The sequence below is a fragment of the Bubalus kerabau genome, chromosome 22 (assembly GCF_029407905.1).
Source record: "Bubalus kerabau isolate K-KA32 ecotype Philippines breed swamp buffalo chromosome 22, PCC_UOA_SB_1v2, whole genome shotgun sequence".
Classification (NCBI taxonomy): domain Eukaryota; kingdom Metazoa; phylum Chordata; class Mammalia; order Artiodactyla; family Bovidae; genus Bubalus; species Bubalus kerabau.
This window is the reverse complement of record NC_073645.1, coordinates 11,752,273-11,768,051: the sequence shown is the minus strand read 5'-3', so window position 1 is coordinate 11,768,051 and position 15,779 is coordinate 11,752,273.

Below are 15,779 nucleotides of genomic sequence, written 5' to 3'. Positions count from 1 at the left end.
GGGAAACTGCGTTTCTGGACCACATACTTTTCAGTCCACAGAGTGGGATTCATCATTTTACCCAGGCATTATGTCAAAATTCTTTATACTTCGCTCAGTCGAAGGTGTCATTTCCTGAAGCATCTTCTACCATAGTTTTTTTTTCAAACTGATTGTTTATGAGATCTAAATCACCACTGGGGGGAAAAAAAAAAGAAATAGGAAAAAAAAAGTCAGATTGCATCACACATGGTAATCTAAGTTGTTTTGTGTGTGTCAGTATATCCAAGATCACAAACCCTGCAGTGTTTTTTCTCTCTTTTCTCTCAAAGGTAGCCAAAGTCCTGCTTTTTCTACAAGTTGCTATACCAGTGCCTTTCAAACATTTTCTACAAAAATCATCTATAAAAATTTGTGTTCTGATTCATGGGCAGGGCTCAAGAGTCTGCATTTCTAACAAGCTCATGATGGTGATTTAGTCACTAAGCCATGTCCAACTCTTGTGACCCTATGGACTGTAGCCTGTCAAGCTCCTCTGTCCATGGAATTCTCCAGCAAGAATATTGGAGTGGGTTGCCATTCCCTTCTCCAGGGGATCTTCCTGACCCGGGGATTGAACCCCAGTCTCCCACATTGCAGGCAGATTCTTTACCATCTGAGCCACTAGGGAAGCCCAACAAGATCATAGGTGATACCCATGCTTCTTGTCCATGGACTACACTTCCAAGGCCAGCTGCACATTAGAATCACCTTTGTGATTCCTGGTCTATATTCCCCACCCAGTAGCCTCCTGGACCTCATCTACACTTGCTTTTCATACAATGTCCTACTTGAGCTGCTCCGGTCCTCTTGCTTTGCTCAGCACACAGGTATGGTCCTCCTCCCTGGCTTCGCCCTGTTGTTCTCTCTGCCTGAACACTCCTCCTTTGAATGGCTCACTACTCTACTTCCCGTGGGTCTTTGCTTCAGTGTCATCTTCTCAGTGTGGTCTTCCCTGTTTGACACTGACTCTGCTTCTACCCCAGCATTCCCTCTTTCCTGCTTGACTTTTCTGTTAGTCTCATCTCCATCAGCATACTTTGTATTCTTTTAAAAAAATTATTTATTGCTTTTTTTCCCCTTCATTAGACTGAAAGCTCCATGAGAATAGAGATTTTGGTCTGTTTCTATCCTCTGATCTCTCTCCAGAATCTAGCACAGAGTACCTGGCACATATTTTTTTAAGGATTAAAGTATTTATTAGTTTTTAACTTTTCCTTTTTTGTTGGCTAAGCCCCCAAATGGCAGGCATCTGGATTGTTTTCTCACCCTTATATGTAATGTGCACTTACTTGTAGTCATGTGTGATGGCTAATGTTGGGCTTTCTGATATCTGTATTAATTTTTATTAAGTTTTAAATTAATTTCTTTATTATTTTTTTGTTGATTCTTTCCTGTAACCTTATTTCTCGGCCCATCCTCTTTTGCTTGTGTAGTATTTAGCCTACACAAGGAGGAATGAGTCCCTTTAAGATGCTGTGTGTAACAACGCAGCTTACTAGAGACCTTCTCTAGACATTGGAGATAATTATCAAGTTAATGAGTGATCCAGAGCAGAACTAAATATAATCCTGGAAAGAAACTTTAACTCAGGACTTTACAAGATGGCAGCTTTAGTCTCTTTAGGCTGCTGTAACAAAAATACCATAAGCTGAGTGGCTTAAACAATAAACATTTATTTCTCGTAGTTCTGGAACCTGAGAAGTCCAAGATCAAGGCACCAGCAGATTCAATGTCTGGTAGGGACAAGCTTCCTAATTCATAGACAGCTGTCTTTTCTCTGTGTTCTCCATGGAAGAAACTGATAAGAGAGCTCTGTACAGTCTCTTTTGAGGGCATTAATCCCATTTTTGAGAGCCGCACCCTCATGACCTAATCACCTCCAAAAACCCCTCCTCCTAATATCATCACATTGAGGATTAGAACTTCAACATATGAGTTTTGGGAGGACACAAGCATCCAGTCTATAACAATGACTAAAGGATGTATCAATAATTACTTTATCTTTGGCTATGATGTAGTGAGAGAATTATACTCAATTTACCAGGAATTATACAAAACAAGTAGGAGATTCTGATACAAGTTTTCTCTCCTGCTCACTGTGGATCTGCCGTAGCAAATTATTTGTGGAAGAAGGAAAGTTATAAAATTATCTTTCTCTCTCTCATTTTTAAGGAAACAGGAAAACCCTTAGCCTGGTGAAGCTAGAAGGATGGATTTTTTTTTTTTTTTTTTTTGGATGTTTTGGGTCTTCGTTGCTGTGCGCAAGCTTTCTCTGGTTGCAGCAAGCAGGGCTACTCTTGGTTGTGTTTCGCAGGCTTCTCACTGCAGTGGCTTCTCTTGTTGAGGAGCACAGGCTCTAGGTGTACAGGCTTCGGTAGTTGCCGCACGTGGGCTCAGTAGTGGCGGCTCTCTGGCTCTTAGTAGTGGTGGTGATCAGACTTAGTTTCTCTGAGTGTAGAATCTTCCTGGACCAGGGACTGAACCTGTGTCCCCTGCATTGTCAGGCAGGTTCCCATCCACTGTACCTCCAGGGAAGTCCTCTTCTTGTTTTTTGACTATGCCCATGTTCTAGGTTGAGGCAATAATTTCCCAATTGCAGGAAGTTCTCCATCACTACCCATTCAAAGCTCATTCTCCTCATGGTGTTTTCTCTTTCATGATGCATGCTCTGTGAAATGACTGCTACGGATTTCTCATTACCTGAGAGTAGGCTTTACTTTCTTTTCACTTTATTCTCTTCAATACTCTCTCTGCTGTTAAGTGCTATCTATCTACCTTCTTCCTTGGTTGCTTGTCATGAAGGGATTAATCCTTCTTGTGTTTGGGATCAGGATTCAGAGTGGTTTCCAAACTGGAAGTGGGATTTAGAAAAAAAAGTTCTCTGCATGGCACTTCCTGGGGGTGTAGGGTTGGAGGGCACTGGGATACTGGTCGAGATCTGTCTTCAGGAAAGACATTCTGCTTTAGGGAAGACTAAGTCTCTTTCCTTACTTTGCCAACAAAGGTCGGGCTAGTCAAAGCTATGGTTTTTCCAGTAGTCATGTATGGATGTGAGAGTTGGATTATTAAGAAAGCTGAGTGCTGAAGAATTGATGCTTTTGAACTGTGGTGTGGAAGAAGACTCTTGAGAGTCCCTTGGACTGCAAGGAGATCCAACTAGTCCATCCTGCTACTGCTGCTAAGTCATTTCAGTCGTGTCTGACTCTGTGTGACCCATAGACGGCAGCCCACCAGGCTCCCCCGTCCCTGGGATTCTCCAGGCAAAAACACTGGAGTGGGTTGCCATTTCCTTCTCCAATGCATGAAAGTGAAAAGTGAAAGTGAAGTCCTCAGTCGTGTCTGACTCCTAGCGACCCCCATGGACTGCAGCCCACCAGGCTCCTCTGTCCATGGGATTTTCCAGGCAGGAGTACTGGAGTGGGGTGCCATCGCCTTCTCCAAGTCCATCCTAAAGGAGATCAATCCTGAGTGTTCACTGGAAGGACTGATGGTGAAATGACTCATTGGAAAAGACCCTGATGCTGGGAAAGATTGAAGGCGGAAGAAGGGGACCACAGAGGATGCGATGGGTGGATGGCATCACCGACTCGATGGACATCAGTTTGAGTAAGCTCCAGGAGTTGGTGATGGACAGGGAAGCCTGGTGTGCTGCAGTCCATGGGGTTGCAAAGAGTTGGACGTGACTGAGCTGAGTGACTGACTGACTGAAATCTCTTTAGGACTTATTCTCCTAGCTGCTAGGAGTGCTGCTGGAAGAATGCCCTCTGGATTAACCCCCTTGGGTCTCAGCTGAAACACGCCCCTTGCCTGAGGTCATGCTTCCTGCCAGCGGCCCACATCCAGTGGCTAATGGACTAGAGGTATGAAGATTTGGCCCTCTTGCCCTGCCAAGTGACCTCTGAAGCATAATCCCATTTTCAGAACTCCCCACAGGATCAGTTCAGGCTTTATTTGAGACTGAATTAATAACTGGACTTCTGTCTCTGTCCCACTGGCTCCCCTCTCTTCCCTTGCCACATGCTAATCTCCATCTCAGAGTGGGCTCCTCAGAGAGCTCAGCTCTGCAATGTACTGCTCTATATCCTTCCTGATTTCTTTTCCCAATGATTTCCACCCTGACAGCCCTGGAAATGGGAGATCTGAGCAAATAATCCAGAAAGTGACACAAGCATAAGGGAAAATAGGCAGAGCTCAGTACGGGGACTGAAGACTGAGCTATGGGAAGCAATCTTACCCACAAGGCAGAGGTCTGTCTACTAGAACCAGGGTAAAGATGAAGGTTGAAATAGCAATAGCTTTAGTATTGAGTAAGCTTGTTAACATCCTGTGGCTGGGATCAGGATTCATCTCAGAGTCTGGGGAGCTGGAAGGGTATAAAGGTGCAGTAAGAGAAGAAAGGATATTTGGAGCCTAGAATCTGGTCAGTGTGTTAAATGTAGAGACAGGAAATTAGGCAAGTTAGTCAGCATTTACATACTCACACTGCTGCTTTTGGGAAAAGAATCGAGGTTAAGGAGCAGTATATATTTTAATTAGCTCCACTTTCCAAGGATTGCCCAGCAAAATTAAAGAGTAATTTTTTTTTGGCCACACCGTTCAGCTTTCAGGGTCTTAGTTCCCTGACCGGGGATTGAACCCAGGCCACAGCAGTGCAAGTACTGAGTCCTAATCACTGGAGCGCCAGGGAACTCCCCCAAAGACTAATTTTCTTATTTAAAATTCTCTAATAGATTCCCTGCGTTCATTCTCCAGAGCATACCTTACATATGGGTAACAAATCTCTAGGAAACCCAGTGAAAATGTGAAATATAAATAGGACATCTAGATTTATGAGCACAGGAAGGAAGTGTCAGCCAATGACAGGAAACAGAAAAGGGATGTTAGGGTCTAGAAAAGAGCAGCTAGACAAGTCTGGTGACTTTGCTTAGTTTCTTCAGGAGAATTTGCATTTTGAGCAAGTCCGGCAGATGGTGCTGCTCCAGCAAAGAGCAGAAAAATCATTTCGTTTCCTAAGATGCAATTTATCCTGTTTACAGTTCTGAATTGATAAGATTTTTGCCATAGTAAAATTTCAATCTTGTGTCTTCAGCTGTTAATATATATACAAAAGCTTGTGTTCAACAACAGTTGCCTACCTGGGTCGTTCTTACTTCATATGGTGGGTTTTTATCTGCAAGGCCCCTGATTTTCCCTTGCTGTTTCCTCCTATGACAAGAGGTTCTTCAGGCAGTCCTGCAGTAACTTCTGTCACTATCACCTGCTCTGCACTGCGCGCTTGCAAGGGAGCACACCAGCGTCTATCTGCAAAAATGCCACCGTTAATGCTTTCTCTGCCTCTGAAAATATACTAAGGTATGTTAATATACCTTATTATATATAGAAGCTGCAGTAATATGAATAATGGTATATAGGGAGGAAATAAGTTAGTAAATCAGTAAAGGGGCACTGCCTTAGTCTACCAGGGCTGCCATAATGAAATGCCATAGACTAGGTGGCTTTAACAATAGATGTTTATTCTCTTACAGTTCTGTATGCTGGATAGTTCCAGATCAAGGTCCAACAGGTTTGTGATGAGAGCTTTATTCCTGATGTAGATAGCTGCCTTCCCACTGTGTCTTCACATGGAGGAGAGAAGAAGAAAGCTTTTTTCTCTTCCTCTTCTTATAAGGCACCTATCCTATCGGATTAGGGCACCACCCTTATGATCTCACTTAACCTTTATTATCTCCAGATAATGAGGAGATAGATATTATTAGATAGATAATAATAGACATAGATAGATATAGATAGATATTTGAAGTTAGATATTTATAACTTCATATAAATTCACCTTGGGGATTAAAGTTTCAACACATAAATGTGGGGGACATGTAATTCAGTCCATAGCAATCACTAACTACAAATGGACTTAATATCAAGATGTGTCAGTAATGGCAAAATGCAGGTAATATCATATATTTTTTGTCAGATGGAATACCCATTATCCTTGAGTCTAAACTTAACGTGTTGAAACAAACAAACAAAATTTTCTGTTTCTTTCTAGAATGATGGAAGATTTTTAGCCACCAAGTAGTGTCCTTCTTTGTTTGTTTTCCAACTTAAAAAAATTTCAAACCTACAGAAAAGTTGAAAGAATATCATACCCATATATAGACTCACCTTTCTGCCACATTCTCTTACATCCCAATCATAGCCTCTTAACTTGGACTGCATCTTAAAGAACATTTGAGTCAAGTCTCGCCTCTTACACAAAATGAGTTCAAGGGGCCATCCAGCCTCCACTTCTAGGTCTCTGATGGCGGGGCCCTCACCTGTCTTTGAGCCAGCTCCATCTGTTTTTGGAGGCCTTTTGTCACTAAGTTTGTCTTAGAATAAACTGAAACCTGGCCGTCCGTAACTTCCCTCTGCTGGGCTTTATATAACGCCTTTCGCCAGACAAACTAATTCTAGTTCTTTTCTCTAGCTTTAAACATTTGAAGGCGCTCCTCATGTCGTCTTCCTTACTCTGAGGGAAGAAGGACTTACCAGTCCTGATTTCTTCATCCATGTTTCATTTGGAGTGGTAAAGAGACCTTACTTGCTTTGCTAGTAGGCTCATGTATTTTACAAAGTGTCACTCAAAGTTGACAAGACCAATAAGACTTCTTTATTTCTCTAATGGATGTGATTTTCCTCACGGATGGTGCCAGGTGACTCAGTTTCCTTGAAGTGTGTGGACATCAAGAGTCCTCAAGACCATCTTCAATTTCAATAATTCATTAGAATACTTGTAGAACTCACTTAACATTGTTATACTCATGATGATGGTTTATTACAGCAAAAGTTTACAGATTGAAATTGACCAAGGAAAGCAATGCCTTGGGTCTGAGTCCAGGAGAGTTCCAAACACAAACCTTCCAATTGCCGTCTCCCAGAGGAGTCTCGGACAGGGTAACTTCCGCCAGCAATGCCAGGTAACAGTCCGCAGAGTGTTGTCAGCCAGGGAAGCGCACTTGAGCCACAGCAACCCCTGTTTCTACTGGGGCTCAGTCACATAGATATGATTGACCACCTGCATCTTAGTTTCCCGCTTCTCCAGAGGTTGTGCTGATGGAGTGGCCCAAAGCCCCACCCATAAATCACATTGTTAACATAGATTATCTTGTGTGCCCCTAAGGCTCCCAGGGTAAACAGACAGTCTTATCAGGCAGGACATTCCAGTGACTTAGGTATTACCTCCCAGAGCTAAGGCCAGATTTTTCTTTGGGCAAAATTATTTTCCAAAGAGGGGAGATGAGCCATTTTTTCAGTTTCCTCCCTATTCATTTCCCACTTCTCTGTCAGCATGGTATCTGGACATCCGCAGCCCATTATGACAAGAGAGATGGGCTTTCATCTAAGTACAGGCCCTTTTCTGACCTGTGCCTCTGCTGCAGGGTAGCTGATCTAGTTAGGTTTCCGGAGTCTTAGAATGATGCTTCCCTAAGTTCAATGTTGTTCTTTGGTTCAGTAAGACCCACTCCACCCTATATCTGTCAGGAGCACAGACCCTAAGGAAACAGGAGGGAAGCGGCAGGGCACATTTAAAAGAATAGGATAGCCTGAGAACACAACATATACTGATTAGAACCAAATGGGTCCAAGATGGTAGACAAGTCAACTTTGACTAGACTTTGATCCTCAGTATACCCTCATTGTGGAGAAGGCAATGGCACCCCACTCCAGTACTCGTGCGTGGAAAATCCCATGGACGGAGGAGCCTGGTAGGCTGCAGTCCATGGGGTCGCTAAGAGTCGGACACAACTGAGCAACTTCACTTTAACTCTTCACTTTCATGCACTGGAGAAGGAAATGGCAACCCACTCCAGTGTTCTTGCCTGGAGAATCCCAGGGATCGGGGAGCCTGATGGGCTGCCGTCTATGGGGTCACACAGAGTCGGACACGACTGAAGCGACTTAGCAGCAGCAGCAAAAACTAACCACACCACATTTTATAGCCATACTCATCCTTTGTGACAGTCTACACTCTTGTCTGTGGTGTGTGTTTCTCTCTAAATAAATCCACTTCTTACCTATCAGTTTGTCTGTCACTGAATTCTTTCTGCAATGAGACATCAAGAGCCTGAGCTTCAATAGGTCCTGAAACCAGGCATGTGATCTGAGTTGGAAGACTGTGGGGTTTGGCCGAGTTCAAGTCCTGGCCATGTGGGTTAGAGTCCCAAGCTGGGTTTTAACCAGGTTTGAGTCCTGGCACATGAGTTCAAGTCCCAGTCTAAGGTGAACAGTTTCATCAAGTATCAGTCAGGACTTCTCTCTGACCCGTGACTGAGAAGCATCTCCCCTCTAGCCCCAGTTTTAGGGTTATGTCACACCTAGCCCTGAGGCCCTACCATAGTTGTTCTGAAGGCTGCCAATTCTGTTACTTACCAGGTCTCCCACAGGGGACTGTGGGAATTCCTGGAACTCTGACACTTAAGAGCCAAAGCAGGTGTGGAAAGGGGCACAGGAGTCCTCTCTCTGCTGAACTGTAACACCTTGCCATCTTCATTGCACTGTGGTCGTTCTGTATGGTGAGGACATTCTATATGGCATCTCCTCTCAGAGTTCTAAACAAATTGTGGTACAACTCCCTCTGCTTCTGAGTCTGGCTCTCTACCAGTTTATGTTTCATCTCTCCTTCCATCCTATTCCAGATTGTGACCTTGAGGGAGCATAATATTGTCATTTAGTTGCTAAGTTGTGTCTGACTCTTTGCGACCCCATGGGCTGTATGTAGCATGCCAGGCTTCCCTGTCCTTCACTATCTCCCAGACTTTGTTCAAACTCATGTCTATCAAATCAGTGATGCCATCCAACCGTCTCATCCTCTGTTGCCCCCTTCTCCTCTTGCCCTCAGTCTTTCCCAGCTTTGGGGTCTTTTGCAGTGATTTTGCTTTTCACATCAAGTAGCCAAAGTATTGGAGCTTCAGCTTCAGCATCAGTCCTTCCAATGAATATTCAGGGTTGATTTCCTTTAGGATTGACTGGTTTGATCTCTTTGCTGTCCAAGGGACTCTCAGGAATCTTCTCCAACACCACAATTTGAAAGTACCAATTCTTCAGTGCTCAGCCTTCTTTAAGGAGAAGGCAATGGCAACCCACTCCAGCACTCTTGCCTAGAAAATCCCATGGATGGAGGAGCCTGGTAGGCTGCAGTCCATGGGGTTGCTAAGAGTTGGGCACAACTGAGTGACTTCACTTTCAATTTTCACTTTCATGCATTGGAGAAGGAAATGGCAACCCACTCCAGTGTTCTTGCTGGGAGAATCCCAGGGATGGGGGAACCTGGTGGGCTGCCATTTATGGGGTCACACAGAGTTGGACATGACTGAAGTGACTTAGCAGCAGCAGCAGCAGCCTTCTTTATGGTCCAACTCTCACATCCATACATGACTACTGGAAAAACCATATCTTTGACTATATGGACCTTTGTTGGCAAAGTGATGTCTCTGGTTTTCAATATGCTGTCTAGGTTTGTCATAGCTTTCCTTCCAAGGAGAAAGTGTCTTTTAATTTCATGGCTGCATTCACCATCTGCAGTGATTTTGGAGCCCAAGAAAGTAAAATCTGTTACTGCTTCCACTTTTTCCTCATGAAGTGATGGGACTGGATGCCATGATCTTAGTTTTTTTTTTTTCCCACCTCCCTCCCGCCTTAGTTTTTGAATGTTAAGTTTTGAGTCAGCTTTTTTACTCTCCTCTTTCACCCTCATCAGGAAGCTTTTTAGTTCCTCTTCATTTTCTGCCATTAGAATGAAATCAGTCTGCATATCTGAGGTTCTTGTTATCCCAGCCATCTTGATTCCAGCTTGAGATTCATCCAGCCCAGCGTTTCACATGATGTACTCTGCATATAAGTTAAATAAGCAGGGTGACAATATACAGGAAGCATAATGCTTGTCCTTTTTCCTGTTATGTTTTTTTCTTTATTTTTGTTTTTCCCCACAACCCATCAGGCTAAAAGGAGGAATTCACTCACATCATATTTCCCTCTATTCCGATTAAGGATTTCCTCAGGCTCTACTAGTGGAATGGCTGCAGGGAACCAGATTTATAAAGGAAAGCAAAGAAAAGTATTTTTGCAATATTATCTCAGTTATACTTGTATAAAGAGTTGGGCAACAGTGAGAGCCTGGAGTCATGAGAATAGGCAAACCTCTTTCCCATTTCCTTCCCTTTTTTCCATCTTCCTTATTGTCTGAAGTGATTACAAATAGCTTTGCAACTGCAAGGTCATGGTTTTGGAATTGGAGGCAATTCATGATTCCCTAGATTATCACTTTTCATGGTGATGAGTAGCTTTTATTTATTTGAATACTATATACAAACTATTGTGCAGACTTCATTTAATTTCCCAAAGTGCTATCATTATACCCATTTTACAGATAAGAAAATTGAGTCTCAGAGAAATTAAATAATCCCAAATCTTATAGCTAGTGAGTCGTGTCACTGAAGTTTAAGCCCAGCATCACTGACTGCAGGGACATGCACTGATTAACCACCACTCCAAACTACCTATCCATGAGGCTTTCACATTTCTCCTTTCTTTGTTATCACCACATGAGGGCTTCCAGTAAAGCGCAATTGCACTCCCAATTTTAAAAGCTTCCCAGGATCCCTTGGTGATAGAGTGGTAAGTGTGGTATTTAAAACCTGGTCTTGTGTTGGCAAGCACCCCGAAAATGATGCTGGGATTACTGAGGGAATCTGCCACTTGGGATTCTGTCTTTCTAATCGCTTCTTAAGGGAACTTGTAATGAATCTAATTGGAAGCATCAACTTGATTCCCTACAGGATTATGTCACACAAACTAGTAGCAGGAAAGGTACTAAAATCAGCAAATGAGCAAGAGAGAGAGGAGAAAGTTGAAAACATAGAGCTAAGGGGAGGAGGGCAGGCAGGACATTGCCTTTGTAGCTCAGAAGGGAAACTTGAGCACTTTGTGATTACTGCTATATTTGCAAAAGCAATTTATGGTTTGGGTATGGGAACTGTGGGTACATATTTTCCCTTTGACATTTGGTAAATGAAGCTATGGGAATCGCCATGAGTGCTGATTAAAAATGTGTCGTGGTGATATAGTCAAAGGACAGCACTGTTGGTGGACTTCAGGCCATTCAGAAAGTCTAGGCTACGTGACTGTGATCACGATTGTCCTTAAGCCTCTGTTCTCTTATTCACTTACCCATTAAAGAGTTGAGCTGGGCTTGAAGGATGGGTAGAAATGATGGGGCTAGACATTATAGGTGGAGTGAATGCTAAGCAGAGACCTAAAGATGGGAAAATATGGTGCATATCTGGGCCATGAGTGTTTTCTTTAGCCAGAGTTTCAGATGCAAAAGAGAAAGAGAGAGACAAACTCCCAACAGTGGAGTGGGATCAAATTGTGTGACGATGACAGCGAGGGTCCCAGGAATAATTCTCGGTGTGAACTTTCACTGCCGTACTCAGACTAAGCTATATGCAGTAACACTGCAGTAACACGGGGAATGTCTGGGAGGAGAAACAGCAGTGATGTTCTGAGCCTGGGCGGGACAGAAGGAGAACTTTATATTTGCTCCTTCACTGGCTATTCATCACAGGACAGTCCTTCAGTCAAGCCTTGCCTCATGATTGTCCCACTACGTGTGCTGTGCAGGTGCCTCCTCTTGGTGAGCCTGCCCCATCCACCAGAGTTGTGTCTGTTGTCTTTCTCTCTTTTTTTTCTGCCTCTGATTCTAAATTTCTGCCTCCCCTTTCATCATGTATCTTGACATGTCAAGATGTCTTTTTTTTTTTTGAACAGTTAACATATTAATGATGTTTTATTTAGCAATTCATCTGCTTATCACAAATGCAATTAATAATTTGATTATTCCTAGATACAACATGTAGAGGAATAATATTTTAAAATTTTGCTAAAAGTATCTTCATTCTTACTAATTCATTTTAATCTACAGTCCTTCCTCAGCTAAAATTAGACAGTGAAGCTGAGACGTCTCCTCAGGGGGTGGACTGAAATGGGGAGATAGAAATGAGCCTTGGTTTAAATTAACATTTCTAGAGAGAGATAACCCTGAACATCCTTTTATAAAGAGTAATGTCACGATGTTGGTAGCAGTGGTCAGACTGCAGAGTCACGAGAGTGACTCAGAAGTAGAGGTGATATTGTCAATGAAGGTAGAAGAGAAAAAGGTAGGTCATTAAATAATCTTGGAGAAGTCTGGAGAAGGGCGTGAAGTTATACAAGGAGGTAATTTATGTGCAAACTAAAGGAGAAGGCAGCAAGAATTGAAATTTATTAAACTACTAAGCTTAAAGCATAGTCTTATCTAAGCAACTGATAAGGCTCCCAGAGGGTAGGGAAGCTACAAACCAATCTAGATATACTTCCCAGTTTGCTTAGGGCCATCCATGTTAAAGGTAAAAAATTAAAATCAAGTTCATTTCTATCTCTGTTTTTCTTTCTTTGAAGCATCTTAAAATTCACTTCTTTAATATCTCCTCATGTCAAAAGATCTCTGCCTCTGAGGAAATAGTTCCTCAATTTTTTCCAACATGTCATCTTTTAAAGCAAAAACAACAAAAACCTAAAATTCATTTTGTCATAGGTTTAATAAATCAATCATCTAGATGTTCAGTCTGCATGAAATCAAATGTACAGATGGACTGAATTGTTAAATGAAATTTTCCATCCCATAAATGTCTAATTTGTCTCCTACCATCTCCATGGAATCATCACCGCCTCTATGAATTCATAATAATTGCTGCTTCTTTGAGCTCCCAGATCTCTTTTCTTTGAGTCATGCATTCTAGATGGTAGTCTGAGAAGCATCTTTAAATCCATATATATATATGTGTGTGTGTGTGTGTATACATATACACACACACAGGCACATTCTAAATTCGTTTTTCCTCCTTTTGGCACAACAAGGCATTTGTATAGTAATTCTTTTTTCTCCTTAAGATGTAAGTATATGTAATGGGTTTGTTTTTTTTTTTTTTCTTTTTCCAAGCAACTCTGGCTGGGAGCACAAAAAAATTTCCTGATTCAATATTATTCTAACTCATTTCCTTCAGGGTATGACTGTTCCTTTTTAACAACAACCACTACCATTATTATTGTTATAAGAATAATGAAATCTTAAAATGCTAATAATGAATCTTAAAATGCTAATATCCTTGGGAGGGCTTTTATTAGAAAAAGAACATTTCTATTAGGGAACAAATAAACAATATAGATTTGATTTCTTTTTAGAGGTAAGATTTGAGAGGGGAGGCTATCAGCTCTGATAAGGAGAGGAGAAGCAGGAAAAAAAAAAAAAAAGGCTCAAAGCAACTGATTAGGCTCCCAGAAGCGTAGGGAACTACAAACCAATCTAGATCTACTTCCAAGTTTTGCTTAAGGCCATCCATGTTAAAGGTAAACATTAAAACTGAGTGCATTTCTGTCTGTTTTTCTTTCTTTAAATTTGAAATTCAAGTTATCAGGTATCCTCATAAATGTGACACTGTTTCTCTTTCACTGCTGTACTCAGACAAAGCTATATTTATGGTCTGTCCATGCATTGGAATAAATTGAGTTTAAAATGATTTTCAGGGATATTATAAAATGTATTGACTGCTCTGAATAAAAAAACAAAGCAATTCTGAACAATGCCCATGGAAAACGGCTTTCTACTATTAAAAAAAAATCATTTGCTTACAAAGAAATATTTCTTTTTAAATTTGGAAACTATGTCACAGATATAGTGCTATTCTCAGCTTATTGCTCCTAAAAATAGTGAACTGTTAGCAAATTCATTAGTTACGGTCATGTGCTTAGCAATATCTGTTTGTTTAAAATGAGACTTCTTGTATTCATTACTGCCTATTTCATAAAACAGTTCTGTCCTTTAACTGCACAAGCATGCAGAAAATTATAGACGTGAAATTCCCTGCTAGAGATCTAATTTAGGTCAATGCTGAGATAATTGTGCTTCACAACTTAGCCACAACAGAATCCTGATGAATTTGTAAAAGAGCCTCCATACATTGAGAATACTGTCTCAGATGATAGGTATTAAAATGACCAGTGCATTTAGGCAACCAGTGCCTTTTAAAAACCCTAGGTGAAGAGTGATAGCTAATAGAACTGAAGCAATGAGGATCAGAAGTTTAAAGAAATGTTTTGATCAATCAGTTTCCATAAGGACCCAACACTTAAGGGCCGCCTGTTCTAATGCTTGTGGAGCGTCTCTAATAATAAAGCCACTCATTTAAATCCTGACTCTGGACCTTGTCTATAAATATTTTAAAGCTGATACCTAAATTCCTTTTCCAGAGTTTTGATTTTATTGGTGTGGGTGCAGCTAGACCTCAAGATTTTTATGTTTCCAAATGATGGGGAAAAGTAGCAAGGTTGGGAACTTTAAAGGTTTACAGCTCCACAGGTTTGACGGCAACCCAACAATAGCTGATCATTAATTCTGTTTCGGGAAGCTAGTGTATGGTGATGTCTCTCTGCTGCTGCTGCTGCTGCTAAGTTGCTTCAGTCGTGTCCAACTCAGTGAGACCCCATAGACGGCAGCACACCAGGCTTCCCGTCCCTGGGATTCTCCAGGCAAAAACACTGGAGTGGGTTGCCATTTCCTTCTCCAATGCGTGAAAGTGAAGTCGTTCAGTAAGTGTCCGACTCTAGCAACCCTATGGACTGCAGCCTACCAGGCTCCTCCGTCCATGGGATTTTAGATGTCTCTCTAGAAAATAAATATTCAAATTTGGACCTTTCTTGGACTTACTGAATGAGAATTTTTGAAAGTGGGCCCCCTGGCATGAATACTTCTCACATCTCCCCAAGTGGTTCTAACGTACAGTCAACAATGCACATGAAAACTACAAACAGACACGTGCATTGTTGACTGTACATTAGAACCACCTGGGGAGATGTGAGAAGTAGAGCTTCCCTGGTGGTTCAGTGGGTAAAGAGTCTGCCTGCAGTGCAGGAGAACTGTGTTTGATCTCTGGCTTGGGAAGATCCCCTGGAGAAGGAAATGGCAACCCACTCCAATATTCTTGCCTGGAGAATTCCATGGACAGAGGAGCCTGGAAGGCTACAGTCCATGGGGTCACAAAGAGTCGGACAGGACTGAGTGACAAACACTTTTGTTGAATAACAACTTATTATTTATATTACATGTATAATAGACTTATTATACATATAGACATTATATTACATATAGAATAGGCTTCTTGATCTAACCATAGCATCTGAGAGGTAAATCCTAGTACCTGGGCAAACTGCACCAAGTAAAGGAAAGTGGCATCGTGAATACATTTTAACAGTTTTCTTACCTAAACATGAATGTCTGTCACCCAGTTGCCAATATCAGAATTTTTTTAATAGCTGTAGGGTGTCTACTGCTTATTGTGGGTTACTTCAGGCTGCTTACTTGAGGGAAAGTGCTATTTCTCTGTTAAAATCTACCCCTTGTTAACACTATGAAGTTCTTGTTTGGTGGCTCCCCTGCTGGAAAAGGTTTTATTATCTCTCAAGTGAGCCACACCGTGTCTGCTCTTCTGTGCCTCTGCTCTTGAATATTCTTTCTGCCTTGCGGCAAGGGTCCCAAATATCTTCACTGTCCCCCCATTGGCATCAGGACTTCTCTTTCAGTTAATACCCTTTTGATTTGTGGCACAATTTCATTCATAGGCTTCCTTTGGTTAACTAAAGGTTTAAATTCCTTTTTTTTTTTTTTTTTTTTGATCTGATCTATCTTTATT